Genomic DNA, 6,603 nt, shown 5'->3' with positions numbered 1-6,603 from the left:
TATGCTATAATGCAATAGTCTCTAGGCTTACGAGCACTTTGGCTACTTACCAATGATCCACGCATAAGAAAAAGGATTTATCTCAATTTCTTAAAGTTCTAATAATAATATGTTTGATGTAATATAAAAAATTTGGCTATAGAAATGTAAAAAAGTAAGGTTTAGGTGTTTGATATGTAAATAGGCAGAAATTGGATGAAATATACGTAAATGATCCATTTATTTTTATAACTTAAGTCTTATTTTATGAAACAAACAAAATTATGATAATTTCAATTCTATTGGTTGGCTTTTCTTTTTTGTTTTGAAAAGAAATTTAGCTTGAATTTTTAAATATTGAACACATAATTTAGATGTCTATTAATTTATCAAATTTAAATTTCTAACGCAGCCTTTTTTTACTTTAAACCAGCTCCTGCGATAAGATAGAAAAATTATTCCATTCGGACACCGCATGCAGTCCGATCACCGCAAAGATGTATTTCAGTGGACCTCACTTTTAATTTTAAAAAAAAAAAATTTGATTGCGATGATGGACGGTGGAGATCAGACACCACGTGTATCTCTGCATGCGGTGTCCGTATGGAATAATTTCTCCTATAAGATAATACTCGTCTCTCTCAAATGAGAAAATATTGTGTCAGGACTAGTCTAGACTTAAGCTACGTCCGTACAATCAATGGATGCGGTCCATCAAAGTTCTTTTTCTCCTTCTAGCATATCCTGTTCGTTGTCCGGATGCAGCTTACGTCCGGACTCCAAACGCTGCTTTCGTTCAGACTCTCGACACAATATTTTTTTCTCTCGAACACTTATCTTGAATATTCTCCCCAGAAAAGAATATAATATGCAGGGTCCTCATATATTTGAAGGTGCAAAAGATATAGCCAGCACAACTAATATAACATATATAATGCAATTCTAAGTGCATGCAGGCTCTACACGTAATATCTTCTCTAAAGATCGAGCCGGCGGAGGAGCCGGTGAAAGAGAATAGCAGCAAATAAGCTCCCTGGTGATGAGGGGGGAAATTTTTATAAACATTAAAAGAATAATAAAATTCAACTTTAAGTGCATCGTCATTTTATCTTCTGATATAAATATACCAAAATATAAATATAAAATTAAATTCAACCCAAACGGCCATATGATAAGTTATAATTGGTAAACATCAGCTACGTCATCTGCCAATTAAAGGTCTGATCACACAAATTAATTTATTCGGAATCCTGACGATTAGAGGTGTAAACGAACCGAACACGAATGAACAAAGCTTGTGTTCGCGTTCGGTTCGTTTGAAATTTAGTTTGTTTGAAATAAGCTCGTGTTCGAAATTATTCGTGAAGTCACTGTTAGCGTTAGTTTCTTAACGAACGAGCTGAACACGAGCTGCTCTCAAACGACGAGCCAGTTTGACATCCATAATATTAATATATATAAAGATTATATTATATTAATTATATAACTTATATTATATGAATATATAATATGTATGTTAGTATATTACTAATATAATATATTAATATATTATTATTATTAATTTATTTAATATTATAATTTATAAAATTTAATTTTTTTAAATATGATAAATTTTTTATACATAATTTTTTAAAATTACTTTGTATTTCGAACAATAACGATTCGAACACGAATGAATGCATCACTATTCGTGTTTGGTTCGTTTAACTAACCGAAAGAAAAAATTTGTTCGCATTCGTCTCGTTTACTTATCGAACGAATCGAACACGAACTCATTGACGAAGAACTGTTCGCGAACAACGAGCTTTTTTTACAGCCCTACTGAGGATCATTGGCTTTCATCTAAAAATCGTTAGTTTTATATGTTTTAATCAAAATAAAATTATTCTTTAAATATTATTAATTGTTTTTTATATCGTATTTATATTTTGAATAATATAAATAAATTTAAAAAATGCATAAGAAAATGAGGGAGGAGAGGTCATCATATTAGCAACTAAATCATTATTATACGGCATTTGTTTTAATTAACAAACAAGTACTTAATTAATGAAAGGGATATCAACGCGTCAATGTAAGACGATTTAAAATCTTGTTTAATTTGATTGGATTAATTTAGCTTGGACTATCATTCAGCGTATGCTAAGTTGCATTCATATTGCAGAATTCTTGCATATTTATACAACTAACATCTAAATTGTCATATTTACATGTGTACACATAAAAATGTGTCAGCACGAATCTCAGAGCAAATAGGGGAATCATAAAGAAGATGCGGACGGCCGAGCGTGGGCACGAACGACGATTGTTTCTAAGTGAGTATTGGTGAAGGAAACTCCTTATCCAAACGGTCGGCAGAAGTTGTCGCGAGAAAAGGCGGTAATCAATTTTCAGGACAATCGACGGGGAGTATTTTGAACTATATATCGATCAAACCAAGATTTGTCAGACAATCGACAACTTTCATCAATCGAATCGATCCCTGGTTTTATTATATGTAAATAACGCTGTAATTATCAAAACCCCTCCTTAAAAAGTTAATATTGAGAGGAATAATATGTACTTTTGTAATATTGGTACATTTTTTTATGAAAGATACCTTTTGATTGTCTACAACTACTCTCTCTCTCTCCCTCCCCTCATAACCACTTCCTAATAGAACGTTTCATTCATTGGGTGTGTTTCCCGGACAATATTGGAATCTACATCCTTTAAGGTGCAGTGAGCATGGAAACATGTCGTCAGCAAGAAGAAGAGTCCAACAACAATAACAACAGAGAGAGTCTAGTCAAAGGGACGAAAGAGAAGCTGCATGCATTTGTTGAACAAGGCCAGCAGGATTTGAAAACTCAAATCAACAACCAAACGTCATGTCACTTCGCAGAAGTCCTTAAGGCAGTCGTTGCCCTAGCAGCCGCCCTAGTTCCAAAATGAGAGCCAGCACGACAAGGAAAACTCAAACCCACTCAAGGGGAATCGTCAGTCAACAATGAAAGGAGGGGGATTCATTTATAGGAGAAGCCCGACGACGGTCTATACCAATACAATGCAGGATTTGCCCCGCAGAGGAGAGGAACCGGCCGATGTGGATTGACCTATAGAGGCAACCGAAGAATGTTTTCTCCCTACGGGTCTCCGAAGTTGAACCCCTAGAGAAGTTTATGATGCCGGTCTTAGAGGCGTATAAAGGACAATCAGATCCCAACGACCACCTTGCATTATTCGAATCGTCCATGTGCATGTTAAAAATTTATGATTCCCTCCAGTGTAAGCTCTTCTTCACGACGCTAAGATCAACCACATTAAGGTGGTTGATGGATTGCCCACGAGGGTAATCACCTAAGTTGTCGAGTTCAGAATACTTTTCCTATCACAGTTTTCCAGTGCTCTATGGCCTAAGAAGAGCTCTTAGTCCCTGTGGTAGCTGAAGAGGGGGCCAACGAAAGCTTACAGTCATTTATCGCACACTTCCAGGGTGAAATGTTATATGTCAAGGAATTAAAATCTAACATGACCCAGGCTGCAGCGACACAAGGGGTGAGGTCGGAGAGGTTTTGATAACACCCCAAATCCTGTCAAACAAAGAAACCAGAAAAGACCACCACAAGACAACATAGGACAACCTAGGTAAAGGGCACGATCGCCAAACCCCCCCTGCTACGAGGGTCACCCTGATAATCACTCCACCCAGCGTCAGGAGGACCAGAGGTGACAGACTAAGACCCATAACCACCGATCGTCAAACCACCATGAACACCCCCAGTATAATCAAGAAGTCCCCTATGAAACCCCGCTCAGGGTATCCATGGCAGAGATAGTGGACGCTGTTCAGAATAAGGACTTCTTATGGTGTGGTATCCATGCCTTTCTTTCGGGATAGCAAAAAATACAATAAGTACCACAGAGATCACGGACACAACAAATAGGAGTGTTGACACTTGCGAACCTGATCGAGGAGTTCATAAAGAAGAGGTATTTGAAAAAAATCATCGCCCTTGGAGCCTCAACACAAAGACAAGCCAAGGCTCCCGTAGGAGGAGCGACCGGCAAGCCCATCCGCACTAAATTCATTCACATTGAGGGTTACATGCCCGCGATCTTTGGAGGAAGTGAGCCACAGAGGAGGACAAGTCAGAAGCGACGACAAATAGGGGAACTTATAGCTATCCTTACCCCGAAACCCAAGAGTCATCTGCCTATCTATTTCACTGAGGAGGATCTTCCCCAAAAGGGAAACTTATATAACAATGTCATTGTAATAACAACAATAATAAGAAATTATCAAGTTAGGAGCATTCTCATTAATACATGGAGTTCTATGAATATGATATTCAAACAGGTATTTGGTAGGTTGATCCTTACTGTCGATCTGATGACCAAACCGAGCAATCTGTTGTATGGATTCTCGAGCAGAAGGAAGGAATCACTAGGAATGTTTGATCTCCTGATAAGTTGGGGAGAAAACAAAAAATAATTTACAATCACAAAAGATTTTATCGTGGTGGTTTCACCCCCCAACATATAACACAATATTTGGCCGATCGTTACTGAACAATTTCAGAGCAGTAGTCTCTACAGTTCACGTCGCTGTCAGGTTTTCTAAAGATGGAAAAATTATCATGGTCAAGGGTGACCTAGAGATTCTCGGTTCTCTTACTTACGGGCTAAAAGTAATGTAAATCACGATCCTCTGGATATCTAATATTTAAGGGAAAGTCACCTTGAGACCAATGAGGCCACTCGAGAAGTTCTGACGGTCGAAGGAGAACCAGGTAGATGGTTTCTGATAAGTGAAGCTTTTAATGCAAGTCACAGGGAGTTGTTGATCCAAACTCTCCAAGAAAAATAAGATGTTTTTGTACGGATAGCTGCTGAGTTTTCGAGCGTACCAATCGATGTCACATGCCACGGTTTGAATGTTGATCCATTGGCTCAATCCATGAAGCAGGAGAACATAAGTTTGGTCATGACATTCATGAGTCCCATTCGAGAGGAAGTGCGAAAGTAGAAGAAAACAGGGAACATTCGAGAGGTACAATACCCCACATGGGTCTCCAACGTAGTAATGGTCTAGAAGGCCAACGGAAAGTGAACGATGTGCGTGGACTTCACCAACCCGAACTCTACTTATCCAAAAGGCTCTTATTCCCTGTCGATGATCGACACCTTGGTCGATTCGGTGGTCTACTACTCAGTCCTAAGTTTTCTTGATGCATTTTTCGGGTACCATAAGATCAAGATGCACCCAGCTGATGCGAAGAAAACATATTTTATTACTTGTGATTGAGTTTTTTGTTATCATGTAATGTCCTTTCGACTTAAAAATGCCGGGGCAACTTACCAACGTCTAATAGATGTAATCTTTGCTAATAAAAAAAGGAATTAAAAATTAAGTTGTATGTCGATGATGTACTAGTTAATAGTCTGTTAGCCGAACAACACATTGAGTATTTAAGAGAATCATTTCTAACACTTAAAAAGTTTAACATAAAACTAAACCCACTGAATTGCATCTTTGGGGCTGCGACAGCCAAATTCCTAGGTATTTACTAAACGATTGAATGAGATAGCCCCAAAAAACCATTTATTATTATTATTATTATTATTATTATTATTATTATTATTATTATTATTTGCTAAATGTGTAAAAAAGGGCTTCGTCGGAATCAAGGACCAAATGGCTCTGAATTAAAACTTTTATATCCTTCCATAAATATTAATATTTTTTAATTTAATAATCATTTTACAATAATTTAAATCAAAATCACAGATCAAAATGTTCTAAATTTAAATAGTTTTCACCCTTTTACTTTCTTATTTCGTCCCTTAATTTTGGTTTATATATATAGATATACATACACACACATTAAATATGTACACATAAAAATGTGTCAGCACACATCTCAAAGCAGATGGGCGACTCAGAAAGAAGATGCGGACGATCGAGCGTAAACACAGATGACGATCGTTTCCAGGTTAGTATTGACAAAGGACGCTCCTCATTCGAACAATCAACAGAAAAAAACCAAGGGAAAATCTTATAGGGCGGAAATCAATCTTCAAGACGATCATCGGGGAGTAGTCTTTCGAGCTGTATGCCGATCAAACCAATGCTTTTCAGGCGATCCACAACCCTCATCAATCGAATCGATCCCCGATTTTATCATACGCAAACTCTTCTTAAAAAGTTAATAATTAAGAGTTAATCTTTTAGGCATTTACCTTCATGACACCAAACATCTCAGAATTTATACATCTAACCCCTAAACTCCACTTCATACATTTACATCATTGTTTGTCTTGTTTTATGGCGCAGAACACATGGAGGGTCATGAAAAAACAACATTGAAACCACCGAAGACTCATTGATTTGATATTTAAAGCTACATTTTGGGAAAGCACAAGGGAAGAAGTCCAGTGTTTTTGAAACATTTGATGCCTTTATTCAGTTGGCTTTATCAATAGAGAGACATTTTGTCATATGAACTTAGTGGTTTTACCCTTCCTTTTTTCTACTTTACTATATAGTGACAAATCTAGCACTTGTAGGATATTAGTGTTGTTAGTGCTTGAAACAATTTTTTTTGCTATATATATATATATATATATTATCCACCTGGGACT

This window comes from Phalaenopsis equestris, unplaced genomic scaffold, assembly GCF_001263595.1.
Source record: "Phalaenopsis equestris unplaced genomic scaffold, ASM126359v1 Scaffold000291, whole genome shotgun sequence".
Classification (NCBI taxonomy): Eukaryota; Viridiplantae; Streptophyta; class Magnoliopsida; order Asparagales; family Orchidaceae; genus Phalaenopsis; species Phalaenopsis equestris.
The sequence above is the reverse complement of the archived record's forward strand: the minus strand, read 5'-3'. Positions refer to the sequence as shown.